Genomic DNA, 19,053 nt, shown 5'->3' with positions numbered 1-19,053 from the left:
AGGATTCAGGATTCTACAATGATGAACAGGTAAACAAACCAAGACGTTCAAACAAGGTACAACAGTACTTGTTAAAGAGTGAAGGGAGTGAATCTGAGGGTGATTATTGACGGTGCCGAGGAGAGGAAGAAGAGTGCATACTTGGTGCAACTCTAGAAATAGACCAGGCAGGACCATTTGTGGATGGGAAAATAAATGAGGAGAGTGTTACTTTTTTGGTAGACACAGGTGCGACAAGATCAACTGTCAGGTCAACAGATGTTAGAAATCTTCCTCTCTCGGATGAAGCAATCCAAGTAGTTGGTGTAGCCAATACGCAAATCAGAACACGTCTTACTGAACCAGTAAGAGTACAGATAGGGAAATTTTCAGACATGCACAGATTCATTGTCTGTGACACGAGTCCAGTGAACCTGTTAGGTAGGGACTTGTTGTGCAAGATGAACTGCACAATTTTTTGTACACCGGATGGAATAGCCTTTGAGACACCAGATGAGGATGTTTTGTACCGAGTGACTCTAGAAAATAGAGAAAGTGAGTTAATTGGTGCATTTGCTGTGTTTAATCCGGAGGATTTGCCTCGAGAGCTGAGAGACACAGTGAAAAGGACAGTTTGGGATTTTACTGGAGAAGATGTGGGATTGATGAATAATGTAGATCCAGTGAAAATTGCAGTAAAAGAGGGAATTACATATCCTAACATTCCTCAATACAAAATGACACCAGAAATAATTGAAGGAATAACTCCTATAATTGAGAAAATGATTCAGCAGGGAGTCCTGAGAGAACTACTGAGTAGTCCGTGTAATTCACCGATAATGGGACTAAAAAAGCCTAATGGGAAATTTAGGATCGTACAGGATTTGAGAAAAGTTAATCAAATTGTGGTGGCATGTTGTCGTATTGTGCCAAATCCATCAGTGATCCTGTATCAAATTCCACATGATGCCGAGTGGTATACAGTAATTGATTTGTGTCATGCGTTCTTTTCAATTCCATTACATCATGATAGCCAGCCGATTTTTGCATTTAGGTTTGGCCAGCATATCTTAGCATGGTGTCGTATCCCACAGGGGTATACGGAGAGTCCTTCGATATTCAATCAGTTATTGAAGAAATCGTTGGAAAGTTTGATCATGCCTGAGAGCTCAGTACTAGTGCAGTATATTGATGACCTACTTGTGGCATCAAAGACACGTGAAGCTTGTGAAGTAGATACCATAGCTTTACTGAATCATCTGGCAGATGGAGGGTTAAAGGTATCTCCAGCCAAATTGCAATTTTGCAAGAAAGAGGTGCATTATCTTGGACACAATATTGAAAAGGGTCTGAGAAAAGTGACGGATGACAGGATCAGAATAATCAGAGAAATGAAAGCCCCAAAAACTCAGAGGGAAGTGAGAATGTTCCTGGGTATGGTGGGTTATTGTCGTCAGTGGATAATTAATTTTTCCTTGATAGCAAAGCCACTGATTAAACTGACAAAAAGTGAGATGACAGATCCATTGGATCTAGATGCAGAACAAATGGCAGCATTTGAAGAGCTCAAAAGTAAAATGTGTGAGGCTCCAGCTTTGGGTATGCCTGACTATGAAAAGGAGTTTGAGTTGTACTGCAGTGAGAGAAATGGATGTGCACTTTCAGTGTTAATTCAGAAGCATGGATTACTGAGAAGGCCTATTGCGTACTTCTCATCGACACTTGACCCTGTAGCTGTGGGTTTACCAGGTTGTCTGAAATCTGTGGCTGCAACATGCAGAAGTCTGGAACAAAGTGAGGGAATCATAATGGGATATCCTGTAAGGGTATTCGTACCTCACAATGTGGCAATTCTTTTGACAAGAAGCAGAACCCAGTATATGTCACATAGTCGGTTGACTAAATATGAAAAAGTGATTCTGGGAGCATCAAATGTGACTCTTGAAAGATGTGTGAATGTGAATCCAGCGACACTCTTGCCGGATATTGAAAACGTGGGTGTAAAGATGGAAGATGATCATGATTGTTTGGATGTGCTTGAGTACTGTACAAAACCGAGACCAGACATAAGGGATCTTCCCTTGCATGAGAGTGATCATGTGTTGTTTGTGGATGGATCATGCCTGAGAAATGATGATGGTGTGTTATGTGCAGCATATGCGGTGTGCAAAGTTTCAGAAGTCATGGAAGCATCACCATTGAAAGGAGTGAAATCTGCGCAAGTTGCTGAATTGATAGCATTGACAAAAGCTTGCGAAATTGGGAAAGATTTGAGGACGACTGTGATGACTGATAGTCAGTATGGATTTGGAGTTGTGCATGACTTTGGCCAGCTTTGGCTACAAAGAGGTTTCTTGACATCGAGTGGAACTCCGATAAAGAATGCTGAAATGATTGGTAAATTGCTTGAGGCGATACAGCTGCCTAAGGAGTTAGCAGTTGTAAAATGTGCTGCCCATGGACAGGGAGAAGATTTTATCACGGTTGGAAACCGTTACGCAAATGATGTTGCGCAATACTGTGCCAAAACAAATCAGTCTATTAATCGGGACGGAGAGGGGGAAATGTCTTTTCTCTCTGTGATGTTTACTAATGTCTTAGAAACCTGGGATGAAGTGAAACAGTTGCAGGATGAGGCAGGAGAGGAAGAGAAAAAAGATTGGATTAAGGCAGGATGTGCTCCAAGAGAAACAGACCATGTTTGGGTCTACAGAGATGGCAGACCAGTAATGCCTAACTCCATTTTGTCGTCAATGGCAAGAATGTATCATGGCCAGGGACATTTGGGGAGGGATGCGATGGTTAGGTCATTTAAACAAACCTGGTACAATGCAAAGTTCAGGACAATTGCAGAAAGCATCTGTCAAAGGTGTTTGGTTTATCAGCAATTTAACACCGGGAAAAAGACAGTGGTGAGTCTGGGGACAATAGGCAGAGAAGGAGGTCCTTTTACAAGAATGCAGATTGATTTCATTGAAATGCCCCAAGTAAACAGACTGAGGTATGTTCTAGTGGTAGTCTGTTTGTTTTCAAGGTGGGTGGAAGCTTACCCGACTAGAAGAAATGATGGAATAACAGTGGCAAAGTTACTGTTAAGGGAGTTGATTCCTAGGTACGGGTTCCCAGTAACAGTTGAGTCTGATAGAGGTGGACACTTTCAAAATGAACTCATGGGTTTGATTTGTGAAGCATTGAAAATACAGCAGAAGCTACATTGTGCATACCGACCAGAGGCTTCTGGTGTGGTTGAGCAGATTAATGGCACAATCAAGAACAGGATTGGAAAAATGTGCTTAGCCACTGGCATGAAATGGCCAGATGTTTTACCTCTAGTGCTGATGACTATTAGATCTACTCCAGATAGAACTACTGGCTTGAGTCCGCACGAAATAATCATGGGACGTGCAATGCGCCATGCATGTGTGCCTGTCAATAAGTTGGTGACAATAACTGATGACATGATTTTGGATTACTGTAAAGGCCTGGCTGACGCAGTTCATTCTGTGTTTCACCAGGTTGGAGAAGAAGCTACCACACTTGAGAAGAAGCAAGCCCATGATCTGAGTCCAGGAGACTGGGTGAGGATTAAGGTACACAGAAGAAGAAATTGCTTGGTTCCAAGGTGGGGAAGGCCGAGACAAGTTATTCTGACTACGACAACTGCAGTAAAGTGTGCTGGAGTGAGACACTGGGTACATGCAAGTCATACTCTGAGAGTTCCAAACCCAAAAGAAGGGACTGGTAAAGAGTATTTTGAAGAGTCAGATTCCAGTGATGATGAAGATACAGAATCAGTGGGGAAAGAAGTAGGAAAAGCTTCGAATGAACCACTGCGAGTATCAGAGAAAAGATCAGATTCTGTGAGAGAGCCTGAAGTTTCAAAAAGCAGTGAAGGAAAAAGAAAAGAAAAGAGAAATTTCACAGAGACTACTCCTGAATCAGAAGAGGAGGAGATTGAGGAACCACTTGAGATTATACTTGAAGAAGTAGGGTCAGAAGAAGATAGAGAGGGAAAGATTGCGGAAGACCCCCGAGGAGGTGTAGGGAACATTCTTGATGAGCTAGGTGAAGGGACAAGTAGACAGCAGAAGATTGCGTGTCGGAGACTCGAGGAGGGACAGAAGTAGGGAAATCTCAAACAGTGGTGAAAGAATCTGTGGAAAAGAGGAAGACTGCTAGAAAACGAAAACAGAAGGCACTTGAAGCAGAATTGGATGATGAGAATGAACAAACAGAGGGTCGAGTTCTGAGAAAGAGAACTTGGATTGGAGAAAGAAGTAATAAAGAAATGAAGCCGAAAAAGGTGATAAAAGGAGATCGTTGGCCTAACAACAGAGTTAAAAGGCTGAGATACAAAATAATAAGAGCAAATACATCAAAAGCTGAACAAGTGAATGAAGTATCGAGTCAAAGTTCAAAGGCTGAAGGAGAAGAATCAAAGGAATCAAAAGAACCAGTAGAAATAAAAAGAGTAAGAAGACCCAACCAAAAGTACAGATCACCGGAATGGTCTTATGTGGCACTGTCTGAAGAAGGAAAAGAAGAAACAGTGACTCGAGATAATCCGGAAGAGATCTTGAGAGAAGTGGTTGAGGAAGATACTGGTGAAATTCTGAAAGTACTCTTGACTGACATTGGAGAAGAGTCAAGTACTGAGGATTTTGATGTTGGAGATCTAATACAATTTGATGTTGAAGAAATTGAAGTGAAGAATGACAAGTATCCAAACTGAATAAAGAAAGGATTCACTTGGATTAAGTGAACGAAAGGATCATTTGGAAAAACTGAAAGACTGAAGAAAAAATTTGAAAAGAATTGTTGAAGAATTTAAGAGTTCCAATTTCAGTAGTGGAGTAGTAGAGGCTAAATTAAAGTAGTAAAATGGCTAACATAGAGGATAATCGAAATAGATGTGCCTTCTTTAAAAGGTGGTGTAGAATGTGCTGCTGCTGTACTGGATTATTAATGCTTCTATGGGGTGTTTTAGTTTTATTAGTTACTTTCAAAGTTGAGTTTGAGATGCATACAGAGAATGTGACAAATGTAGAGAAGAATTCGCAAAAAGTAGTTCCGATTAGGATTAGTAATACTTACATACACAAAGATAGGTCAATTAATAACTTTTCTAGTAATGTTTTTTCAAAATTGTTATATGAATATGTGAAAACAATGGAAGTGAGGGATTGCTACGTTTGTATGCAATTACCTGCATCTATTTCAGAGGGTGTTACTTATCATCATTTACCAGCTACATATGGTATTTCTTGTAGTATTTTAAGTAGTGTTTTTTATTTGTTAGGGAAAGTAGATTATAAGATGTCTAACAGAGATAGTATTTTTGGGCATTTGCCAATGAACAAAGAGCTGAATCCAGCTAAAGAAGCTAACACTTTTGGTGAAATTTTTATTGAAGAAAAAGGATTAACATTAGAATACATTTTTAAGAATAATTTAACTTACAGTCTGAAAGGAGAGGAGAAAGCTTTCCTGGATATGGTAGAGGAAAGGAGATTGAACATGCAGGAGAAAGCAGGGAAATATAAAGTGAGTGAGACAATTTGGGACATTGAGATGGGAAAAGAGTTGAAGAATGGGGCTAGTCCAACTTTAGCTTTAGATGCACCACAGAAGGGTAAACTTTGCATTACAAGAAGGAAATCCCAATATGATACATACTTTGTTGGGACTAGTGAGTGCCATGATACATACTTCATTGCAATAGGTTGGGGTTTCAGAGGTGGAGAAGATACAATTTTTCCAGGAGTATACTATGTTTGTGGGAACAAGGCTTATTACAAGTTGCCTGACCATTGGTATGGCACGTGTTATGTGGGCCTGGTTTTTCCAAAGATTTTTCATATAGATAAAATAACAGATGTAGAACATATTAATTTACTAATGCGTTTTAAGAGAGAAACTTGGTCTGAAATAGTGGGTGATATTTTTGGAGTTTTGATTCCAGCAGTGGGAATTTCTTTGAATGCTTATGGAATTCGGAAACTGTCCACAGTGGTTGATCGCTTATCGACAAATACCGCTGGAGGGTTTCTTTTGGTGAATATGGAATTAAGTGCCGTACGTGCCATGTCTATGCAAAATCGACTTGCCCTTGATATTCTATTGGCCAAGGAGGGTGGAGTCTGTGGAATGCTGAAAGTTCAACATTGTTGCACTTACATTCCAGACGAAAGCAAAGACCTGAAGGTCTATATCAAAAATATTACTGATTTGCATGAAGAATTAGTACCACTTGAAGCTGAGAATTTATGGACTAAAATAGCTAATAAAATGATAGCTGTTAAGGATTTTATTGCAAAAATAGGTAGTACTATTATAGGTAGAATATTGTTTCCTTTAACTTGTATAATTGTTGCTTTATTGATAATAAGATTAGTGTGTGTGTGTTGTAAAAACAGGGGAGGGAAGAAGAAAGTGAATAAAGAGAAGAAAAACAAGAGGTTGAAAAGAGAACCGCAAGAAATTGAATTGGAAGAATTGAGGGAGAGTGTTTACTTAGAGACAAAAAGGGATGATGAAAGAGTGACTGGTGTGTAATGTTGTGTAAGGGGAAAAAGACATTTCCGATTTCTCCTAAAATGGGACTAAATTTTCACTATTTTTTTTTTGGGTTTATTTGGTGATAAAATCACCAAAGGGGGGATTGCTGGAGCAGAGTTTTCTGTTTGAAAATTCGTTGGGTTTTGAAGCTCTGGTATGTCTATTTGTCATATTAATTTATTAATAACTAGCAATTAATTATTTGTCTTGTGCAAGTGTGTTTATATTAATCAATCCGTTTGTCCTAATAAGAGAGAGTTACACGTGGGTACGCATAAATGTGCTGTTTAACAATAACGTGCGTGTTTTCATGTTTAAACGTTGCTATGTGCTGTTTATTTTTGAGCACAAAACGCTTTCCGAATTAATGCTTTTCTATGTTGCAAGTGCTAGATAGTTACATACACATAAGGGTATTAGTGGGGTTAACACTGTTTAATCACTATGCTGTAGTAACGTTGTTTTTGTTTCTTTTAATTAAGATGGTCTATTGTGGCCTATGGTGGCCTAGTCAAAGATGGCCGATTTTGTAAGCCTGGCCTCGATTTGAAAGTAGAAAACCGTGATGGGAGAGAGCCCTGCTGAATATGGTCCTGAAGTCAGCTGACCACAGTCCTTGCTTGCCTTGCTGAAATTTCCGTGAGGACAGCAGCAGCCTGGGTAATCTTCAAGTGAAATGGAACGTCCTTGGCAGCCTTGGGAAACAAAGGAGCCTTAGAGAAAGACTCTGAATATTGGTCTCATTGCCGAGGAGAAGTAGAACTAACAAGATACATTTGTGATTCTTGGTTCCTGTTCCGTAGTTTTTATTTTGTGATTTTTCCTGAGCGGAGATTTTCAAATGTAGCAATGTTACATCCTTTCCTTCTCGCTCTGCTCAGCGGTCCAGCGGACATTACAACTTTTTTATGTATCTTTCCTTTGTTCGATTTATTATAAAATTGTTAGCCTAGAGAGGGCACTTGCCACTTGCCATTTGCCTTTGCCGCGTACCGAATCTGCGTTGCTGAGGATTGATGCTGAAGGGACTTCGTCTTGAGAGACTTTACCGAGAGACTTGTCCTGACCCGTTCTGACATTTAGCTAGAATAGGTAACTATGAGAAAAATGATTTATTCTGATTGATTTCCATTTTGACTAATTTTAGATAAAGCAATATAATTTGAACATGGTGTTGGATATTATTTCTTGTCAATTATTGTGTATTATATTTTGATTATTGCCGTATAGGTTGTTTAGATTATGTTTAAGGGCAGTCTCAATAACCAGATCTTATCGACCCCGATATAGATGCAGGGTGTTTAGGAGTTTTCTTTCCACAGGTTTATTGCTGGAAGAGTATTTGAGCGTATGTTAGTGAAATGGGCCCTAGTGTATGATGAATGTATGTGCGTGTAACTGTGAGATTACTCTATCTGTGGTAGTGGGAATATTATACATACCCTGATCTCTATCAATTGCACTTCAAATGGTAGCCTGGGGAGCTGTAAACTAGCCCCTACTGACTTCACAAGACCAGCCTGTCCTTTTTTCACTAACCAGGCTGGAGCCAAACCCAGGGGAAAGATATTAACTGACCAGATTCAGTTAAACAAAAGGGTGTCACCCACCCGTAAGCTGGCACTGGACATAAAAGTGATACACTCAGAACCTGAAACCAGAATACTCCTGGACCAGAGACGATCCAGAAGAAGGGCTGCACTGCTGTCTAAAGACAAGCGGGCCTGATTGCTTGAACCCAGGACCCCAGAAGGGACTACAAGGGGACATTGGCTGACCTCTTGTTTGAGTTACAGGGGCACAATAAGCTTCCAGAGGCCTGGCCAGCTTTCCAAGTCTCCATACCCAACTGGACCTGACCTGGTCCCTCCGCTTGCCTTTGCGGGAGTGAGTTCTGACCCCAAAGTACAGCCTTGAATACCCTGGACCCTTGGCTGGAGTCAGAGTGTACTTCTCCCTGCTTAACTGAAGCATTCACCAGATCCGATGCAGGGTGATGCTGAGCAACACAGGGCCACATATCGCAGTACCATGCAGATCCTGTCGGCGGCTTCACCTGATCTGATGCAGACCAACACAGATCCTTGCAATGCAGAACCGCGTAGAACCTACATCAAGTATAGAAGGTATAACTCCCAGGGGACTGAACCTCGTCCTGTACCCTGCCCGTGCTCCATCGTGGTCGGCCTGAACTTGTAATTATTTACCCTATCCGGCGCGACCAGATACCCTCAGTTGCTACTTTGCCCCTTATTGTCCTATTTTGTAACCTTAGGCTTTAAAAACTCATAACTCGTGTTCTACTGGTTGAATTGTTTTTATGTCATTTTCTTTAATCTAAATTACTCTATTTTACAATATTCGTTTGGGATTTTTCTTTGTGTATTCACTTTATTACAGTTTGAGTACTGCATAAATACTCTACACATTGCCTCTAAGTTAAGCCTGACTGAGTGTGTACAAAGCTACCAAGGGGGTTAAGCACAGGTTTAATTAGTGACTTTTGTGGTTCACCCTGACAAGTATTGTGATTATTCATTGATGTGGAACCACTTCATCAAATATTCCTGTTTCTTACATGCACCTGCTGATTACCACACACCAAACAGAAGGGAATTAGTGGGTGTGCAATTTGCATCCACCATGGTATTCCTAAGCACTTCTTTTGCAATCAGTTATCAACAGCATGGAGCGTGTGGTAAATATAATTGTAAAAATCAAAGCAAGTGCAATTTTAATAGCACTTGCGCACAGTTCTAAATGATAATCCTTGTATATGTAGACTTTTGAATCTGCTGTGTTTTTTCTGCAAACATAAAGATGGGCTACAATTGTATGGTTGCATGTCTTTAGGCCACAAATCCTATTTGCTGCAACATTAACCCATTGAATTAACACAATGAACATGCGGGTTGTATAAATTAAATTCAATTTTACCTTTCCTAAAAAAACTCAAAGCATATACCCTTGATGTTTTTTTAACTTCATTTGAAATAGTAGAATTTCAGTACATATTATTTGGCTGTTCGCTGAATGGAAGTAGAAGGATAAGGTTTAGGAACCTTCAACTCAAGACACTCTACTGTTTATCTCTAAGGCCAACTTATATGTCCTAAAATGGAGTACAATTTTCACACTAGTAATTTTTCACGGCTACTAGGATTGTGGAGAAGGACAGTTGGTAACACAGTTCCCAAGTAACCATGCAGTGAACCAAATATTTGCCAAGGAGCAGGTTAGATGATACCACAACGTAATTAGAAAGCAATTGTGCACTTCAATATTTAAAAATGTTTGTGGAGTGGGACAATGTTATTGAAACCTGTAATTGCGGCCTTATGTTTGTGGATGGCTGCACCAATAATAAGCCATACAATTGCAACCACAGTGCACAAACTTTGAGTCTTTCTTGAGTTTGGGATCCAACTTTGCTAGAGCTGATGGCAAGAATATTTGTAAAGGACAAGAAGATCTCCAGAGCTGAATGACTCCTTCATTCCAAATCATCATCAGCAATCTTCGAAATCTAAGTCCAGTCAATTCACTCTCATTAATTATCAGTATCACGACAAATTACCTGGAATCTTTTGGCACTCCAGCCCATTAAGTCAACAATGTGAGAACATTTGCCTATGCCGATGTCAAAGATTATCATCTGAAGACCTCTGCACACTCTGTGTTTGCCTGTGCCTAGCAGTTCAAGTTTTCACTGGGAAACCAGAGGGGCACTCCTTGGCGTCAGTGATCATTGTTGTTATTGCTAGTCCAGATTTGGCAAGAAAGAACCAGGAATAGATTGTTTATACGAAAGTGTGATGCACTGATGAAGACTTGGAATTGACGATAAGGCCCAAACTGTATATATATATGTCTTTCACACTCTGGAGCACAGAGTGCGTCCATGGTGCAAAGTATTGATACCTACTCATGTGGGTAGGTTCTCATAAATCATCACTGTGTAAATTATTTGACTATATTATTATATTATTTTTCAAAAATGCATAACTATTTCAACTCACATGGAGTGTTTCTAAAGCAACAACAGCTTGTCATATATGAAAGAGTCCAGTAGAGAATTAATTAAACAAAGTAGAATTTAACAAATAAATTGGGTGGAAACAAGTATTTGGAGTTTATTGAACAATTCATCATACATTTTGATTTTTTCATTATCCATATTCACATAATAATTAACATGTTATCAGTATGAGACACTGGATAGAGAGGCAACTGGTTGTTTTAGTCAAGTGTAAGGAGTAGAATGTACATCTCCCAGTTCTAATGAGACTGCATCACCGCCCCATGTTTTGTTGTGAAATAATCATTGTTACCATTTCACTGCATATAAAATGATTAAAGAATCATGATGAACATTTCCATTGACTGATTAAATACTGAGCAGACATTTCCATTGGGAAAATATTCAATATATGAAATAAAAGCTAATGAATTATTAAAAAAAGACTAATCAATTGCCAGGGCTGGGGATCAGAAAATGTCTTCTCCTTATATGCACAAACCAAAATGGATAGAAAGTTTCTGATATTGAAAAAAAGATTCTTACTGCTTCATTCAATCTGTTGAAGGAGTAAAAAAACATTTACACACCAAAACATGTCTGCTAGAAAGTGTGTTATGAGGAAGGGCAGGTTATTTAACACAGTCCAGAAATTTGACTTTTCATCAGACACTCATGAACCATAAACAACTTCCAGGGATTTTCTGCAATCACTGCTGATCATGAAAATCAGGAGACCTTGCATTCCTTTTTGACCTTCTTTGGCACCTTGACCAACTGGGAGCATTTTTAGCCACTGTACTCACATATGTATCCTGTGCTTAATTTGTAAAAAATGAATTGCAGTTGCCCAAGGTATTTCAGGCGGGTCCACCACAGCTGGCAATGCTTTTTAAAGTACACTAAAGAGTTAAATGCACCACTAATGAACTCTGTTACAAATTAAATACCCTGCACCACCATGTTGTGGAGTCTCATAAGCAGAGCCCAGAGTTTACAAATAAGTACTGTGCCGATCACCGACAAACACTGACAGAAATTAAGCACCAATGTACCCACAAACTACAGATAAAGCGGTACTTTAGTGACTGCAAAACATTTAATTGTGAAGAGGTTTTTGAACTGTAAGCCCAGCTTAGACTGAGCACCTGCTAGGATCTAATCTAGTCCATGTTGGCACTTCTGGCTTGGCCCATTAAACAGTTCTGTCCAAACAGGGTCGTTTTCTGGAGATATTTCCACCACTACAGTTTACAACTTTATTGTACAACTTGATTCTGCAATATTGCAATTTACCACTTTGATGCCATTGAAATTATTATTAGGTTTTTTTTTCTTACACTATGCCGGGTCCCTTCTCATTAGGAGAATCTTGATATATTTTAATTTCCCTTGCCTAAACGTTATCGGAGTAGGAAAAAAAGTGATAATTACAATCCAGTCCCAAGTTGGTACGCAACCGCTAAAACCCACCATTAGTATGCACTTAGGCATAGCTTTGTTAAAATCACTAAAATAAGATAGCGAATATAATACTTTGGGAATTGGGCCTATTTACAAACTGCCTATTGTAGTATGTTTTGTTATGCCACTATAGTACTACAAAATGCTATTCTTAAACCTGTGTTAGGAGTTTCCGTCTCTGCCTCTCCTATATTTTTTTGTGCAGAGACTACTAACCTGAATTCAGGGTTGTAGCATATGTAAGTATACGGGGGCAGATTTACGAGGAAGTGCCCCAGCGCAGCAACGCAAGCCCTTTGGCTGCGCCACGCTGTAGCACTTCCAAAGCACAGGGATGCAACATATTTACAATAAGATGTCGCATTCCTGTGCTCTCCCATGCGCTGGCCAACAAACAGCTGCCATGCGCCGGCGCAGGCACCCTTGCACCAAGGTGCAAGGATGCCCTTGTCATGGGGCGATTGTTTTTGTGCAGGAAGGGGCACCTTTCTGCACAAAAATAATCACTAGAGGCATTTTCCTCTTTCAATGCGTGCTGTAGAATGCAGCACACAATGAAAGAGGATGAAAGAGCAGAAATGAAAACATTTCTCCTCGTTGCGCCTCCCTATGCCTTCCCTAGGGAGGCGTAGCATTCACACGCATTTGCAGATTTAGGATTCCTCGTAAATCTAGAAATGGGTCTTGTTCCATGGGTGTTGCGTGGGAACACCCACAGCAACACCCATGGAATGCCCCTTTCACAAAAAGTGCTTTTAAAGGGGCCATATTTACAAGGACAGGAAAAGCCACGCAGGGTGGCTTTTCCAGTCCTTGGGGCAGAGAAATACGCCACCAGTACGTCACAAAAGTGACGTAATGGTGGCGCAAGGGGCTTATAAATCTGCCCTATGGTTTTCTCGTAAATGCGAGAGGGATGAAGAGTGGTTGGGCAAATGTCAATACTACTACTAAAAAGGGTAGGTGTTCAGTGAGAGGTAAGAGAGGTTAAGGAAGAGCTAGAAAGTGATCTAGGAAGGGACGTGTGCCCACACACAAAGAGTATGCCCATCACTATTCATTAACCGTCCTGCTAAAGTTAGTAAAGCCAAGAAGGGAAGCAAAACAGCAGGCAATTAGTCCAGCTCAAAACTGAAGTAAGTCTAGCAGCACACATGGCCAACCTCTGGTTCTGCAACATCCGCTCATAGAAATCAATAGAGGTACAGATTTAAAAACAACCCCAAAGGAAATAATAATAAATCAATTCAAATTATTATAAAAAGTTAAAAAAGAAATATACATAATTTAATGAAAGGAATATATACAAATAATATATACATATATTATTAATTATAAAATATCTTAACCTCTGTTGCATTAAAAAGTAATGTAAGAATATATTTTACTAAAATATAGTTACACTTCTTTTAATTATATTTTTACTTTAGGTGTTTTAATTTAAACTTGATAAAAAATAAATTAAATGTAGTAAATGTATGTTTATGTAATTGTTAATTCAAACTTAAGTTAATAGGGCCATTGCATATTTTCCTTTCGTTCTACATTTAAAATACATATATAACATGATTTTACTTTAAAATGTAAAATACAAATATTTCACTAATGTTTTCCATGTTTAATAAACTTTTCAACTTTTTCCTATACTTTACCATCAGGAGATTCTGCAGTCCTGGCATTAATAATTATTAAAAGTGGTGTGTAGAATAAATCAAAAGATATGTAATTATATTTTAATAGAAATTATTATTACAATAATGTTTACACTCAAAAAAGGTTATTAAAATATTATATAGCTAAATAATAATAATGTGCAATTTCTAATTATTTAAAATAAATCAATATCATCATTTATATTTTTGAAATTTGGAAATATTTAAATAATGTTACATTTTCCCACGAGGTTTAAATTAAAGTCCCTGCCTCCATTATTTTGTATGGGGCAGTGTTGCAGTACCAGTTGTTGGCCCTGTGTGATGCTGAATTTACTACTGTCTTTTGTTCAGTAGTAACTTAGGGCTTGATTACAAGTTTGGTGCAACAGCGCCGGCTCAACTGCGCCAAATCTGGTCATGGACCGCCGACCCTATCACGAGTTGTAAAAGTACAACTCGTAATACGATCGGTGATCCTCTGGCCTTTAAATTACACATGCGAATTACTCATATGTGTAAGTTAGCTTTGTGAATAGCCCCCTCAGTGTTTTGCAACATTACTTAATTCCAAGTCTGTAATATAGATTTACAAACCATATTTACTATGCATTCACTACTAGCGAATAACTTGCACATAGCCATCAAGTGGAAGCCTGTGGTAACTAGGTTCAGCCTATAAAAAGGGGACCAGAACGCATCAGTTTCCTTTCACAGGGACTGCATTCTAAGCAATGAGGAGAAGTATTTTGGCAGGACATTAGAGCAGAAGAAAGAGCTAGGAGATTTTTTTTAGGGTCAGATATAAATACTTTGATCAAACAGAGGAAGAGATGTAGAGCAAAAACATTGAAATCTGCTTTTGTGGCTTCTGCGATTCCACACACTTTTTTTGCCTAAGAAAAGCATGTTTGCTGTTGTTGAACATAGAATAGATTTCTAAATTGTTTAAAATTACCTACTTGAGCCCAGTCTGTCTCTGGTAATAATTGACCTGGTTCTGATGTTGCTCTATGCTGTGCCAGTAGTCTGCTTCACATTATAAGTCATCTCAAAGGAGAAAGTACTTGTGCAGGGGTAAGGGAAAGGTTGTTGTGTCAGCACATGTAGGGTTGCAAGGTTTAATTCTGGACCCTGATGTATTTTCCGTACTAACTGGTGTAGGTACACTAATGGAGGATTCCATTATTTCTTAATCTTCTGTATCTGTCTGAAATTCTCGTTCCTCTTCCTGACATTCATTGTCCAAAGGCAAATTTGTACAAAATGTCATTTGATTTACTTACTAAGAATTACAATTTGATCTATAAATATTAATATACAAGTAAAATATTTGTATCTTATTCTACTAATCTCATAATTCATTTATTTAAAAACAATTATAACATGTATTACATCTGGAAAAAATACTTTACATTTCATCAAAAAAAAGGATTTGATGTTATAATGATTTTTAATGTGAGGCATTCATTAGAATGTATAATAATGATTACTATTGAAGTGTATTATGGTATTTTTAGTTCTTTATTTGAAACATGTGAATCAACAGCACAAGGACCTAACAGCTTTCCTAATCGCTAGATAATATACAGCATATTTATGAAGATAATTTACATGTTCTTGTAACTATTAATACATACCTTTTTCAAAGTATCATATATTTAACCTGTACTCGATGGTGGGATCTAGCATGAGTTTCACTCGATGATTTTCTCAGCGGGGTTTGCAGGGGGAACAGTAGAGGATCTTACGACTTCACTGCTTCTTAAAGCTTGTTTTCTTTAGTGCATGATCGCAGGTCATTCCAACGCTTATGGAGTTTGTTTATTGTGAGTTGGGTCACACCAACATCATTTATCCTCTCGTATGCCCAGCCACATTTTTATCTAGTTGGACTCAGGTACAGTTAAAGTTTACTTCCGCCAAATTTAATGCCGCCTGTGTTTTCATCACCACCACTCTTTTCATGGTGGTCGTACCGCCATGAAAAATGTGGCAGTGAGGAATCTCGTAATATGCTTGGCGGGCCACCCCCAGACTTGTAATAAAGCCCTAGGTCTGCTCTTGAGAATTTAAACCAGCAATGTGTTCAATAAGCAAATATCCTATTTCTCGTGTCATCAGTAGCAGCTCATTCGACAGTTGCAAATTGCAAAAACAAATTTGATATTTGGGACTGTTATAGATTTGCAAATAGGTGATTGCTAAATTCAAAATGCGAGTCCTAAAATATCACAAAAACGGAACAACTAGGAATAATAAAATAGTTTTGTTATATGGAAATTGTGATTGTGAATTTTTGGGAATTGCTGAATTGCAAAAATACATATTAGTACATTAGACACTAATTTCCTTATCTCTCACAGTACACCAACCATAGCTCAAGTGAAGTATTTTAAAACTAACTTTTAATGCAACACGCATGACACAATAAGACACATTTTCAATTGGAAAAAATGGAGGAAACATTTTAATTCTTGTACTTTTGTAAAATAACATGAAAATGTATGAGTACATCTGGCTCATACACATTTAGCAGCCACGTTATTTCCATAATTGTTCTTGTATTAACGTTTGATAGGACAGTTTAGGCTATCACAAACATTCATGTGGAATTTAATTTGTATCTATCAATTTTATAATGAAGATCCTGGTAGGGCTCTGAAATTTAAATTCTGCCAACAAAGATCTGTGAATTTCACAATATTGAACCTCCATAAATGTATTTGAAAAGATCTATTCAGACCTGTGTATAGTCCGGTTCCATAGTGGGACAGAATGTTAGGCCAAACTGTAACACCTTGATTTAATCTGGTGTCAATACCCTTTTGGATAGATTTATTAGTGTCATTATTTCTTGGGGAGTTATCTTTTCCCTCTCCTCCCCCGACTGCGAGTGACTCTTGGGGTGGGTGCTTCTCCCCCTTCTTTTTTGTCCCCTCCTTGTTTTATATTTTTAGGTTGATGTTGCTCCGGGGGATGGGTTCTCGGTACTGGTCTTTGTCTCGCCTCTTGCATGACCTTGTACTCTAGAAAATACCCAGGCTCACTTGCATTCAGTCTTTTATCCATTCCTGTTGACTGATCGCCTTCCGCGGTCTCCCCCGCTGATTCTGACGTTTCCCTATTCGAATGTGGAACACATCCTTGTTGGCTCAGCTTTTTCCTAGGGACGTCATACTTGCGTGCATACTTGAGTATTCGGCCTGTTGCATAGTTCTGTTCGTCCCTTTGGAACTTTGTTTGTTTCGGCTTTCGAATTACTGCCTCATACTCTTTGAGACGTTTCATCATGCTTTGTTTCAACTCCTCATTTTGTTTCTTGTCCTTGTCTTTGCTAATCATCTCCTCGAGATTTTTAATCTCGATCAGCAGTTCTTCTCTATCGCTCGAGGCATATTTTATTAGGATCCTCACCATGCCTTTGGCTGATTCGGTAGTATGTTCATACCAATCCTTTAATAATGCTGGATCAGGATTCTCATAGGAGGGGACAGTAAAAATACATAGTCCCCGTGGGATTCGTTCAAAGTCTAGATATTTTTGTAGGGAGGTAGACTCCCACCACTTGCGTATTTCTTTTTCTTGGGTTTTTTCTGGTGTCTGGTAAAATATTTTCAGATTACTTGGCGGGGTACTGCTGACACTAGTTCTTTGTGTTGCCGCTTTTCTGTCTAAACAAATGTCCGCTGCTGCTTCCTCGCGCTCAGTGACTGTTGACATGATGTCTTGTGTGCACGTTTGTCGGGGGCCCGCAATCAATTGGTTATTTTTAAACCCTCGGGACTGTTGCTAACATTGCCATGTATACCACAAATTGTGCGCAGTGCATGCCGTCACTCACCAACTTTCCCCGCGGAAAGTCCGTAGTCCACTCCTCCAGCTCCTTCAACTGCAGGCAGTCGATAGTACAGCAGTGGCGGGATGGTTGCATCCCTGCGCGCAGTGAAATGGACGAGGCTACGCTGATGTTGCAGAAGCACTCTCTTCTGTAATAGCAACGGGGCTATATATATATATATAGGTGGCTGATGGCTGTTAGTTTTTAACATAGGTAAAAATTAGGCAGATTTAAGGCTTGGTGGGAAGGAGTGGTTGAAACAAGACAAGAAACAAGTCAGAGCTCCTGCAAATGAGGCTCATGTTTTTCTGGATGACTGCGAAGTAACTGGTTCTGTCAAACCTTGAGGATGCTCATAGTTTCTGAGAAGCTGAAATAATCTGCCTCTCTCCCTTAGACAGTGGACCCTCAGTGTGAAGAGTAACACCTGAAAAGGATGTTTGATGTTACAACGCATGCTGTTACAACGAAACTGTTACAACGCAAGTGGATTTATAACGCATGCCATTACAACGCAAGTCTTTACATCGACTTGCGCTAGATGGCGTGCTAACATTAGAAAAGTGTAATTTACTATTCCAACTCCAGTCCACTTAACAGTAGGGAAGGTGTTGGGATAGTAAACTACACTATTTGTAATGTTAGCACGCCATCTAGCGCAAGTCGATGTAAAGACTTGCGTTGTAATGGCATGCGTTGTAAATCCACTTGCGTTGTAACAGTTTCGTTGTAATGGTAGTGCGTTGTAAAAGTTGCGTTGTAAAGGTTGTTCCCCCCTGAAAATAATGCTACCCTGGGGAAAAGAGTGTTCGGAGGAGAAAGAGAGAGACATGTGCTGTCCTAATGACGATGCAGCACAGCATGTCCTAGGTATTCACAATGACCCACAAGATGTTTGTGTGTGAACACTGATAACACAGAACACATTAAAAAAGAAATCTATAATAACCATTCATTTCTCTAAGGCCCAAAACCCAAGGTGGTGCTTACCAGGATCTGATAGGTGAATCACTGTAACTGGCCATGTAGCTACCAGAATAGAGCCATAGAACCAAAAAGGTAGGAAGAGGCAATGAAGCGGCGCTCTGGTCTTTGGATTTTCAATAAATGAGCCAAAACAATGGATGGATGCCAAATGGTGAATAGGGTAGCACTGATGAAGGCAAAATAAAATATAGGTGAGGAAATGCCAAACTGTACAAACTGTGATGGAAGCAAATGAAGCCCAACAACCACTGTTCCCAAACACAGTATTCCATGATTGCTGTCCATTTAACTGGAAGTGAAACCAGTTCCAGACCCCAGTTGATTGAGCTTCGTATCCTCCTGAGTCGTAATGGGCTATACAAATTTCCACCTTCCCACCATCCAGAGTTTTTAGGCCTGTGTATGTTCATCCCACTGCTAAACACAACTATATCTTGCTAGGATCCTTGGAAAACTATGTCATAACTATCTGGGAATGCTTTTCTGTAGACCTGATTCTGGGAGACTAACACGTCTGAGAAAGTGGCTCTATCAAATGCTTTGACTAGCGTAGG

This window comes from Triturus cristatus, chromosome 6 (assembly GCF_964204655.1).
Source record: "Triturus cristatus chromosome 6, aTriCri1.1, whole genome shotgun sequence".
Classification (NCBI taxonomy): domain Eukaryota; kingdom Metazoa; phylum Chordata; class Amphibia; order Caudata; family Salamandridae; genus Triturus; species Triturus cristatus.
The sequence above is the reverse complement of the archived record's forward strand: the minus strand, read 5'-3'. Positions refer to the sequence as shown.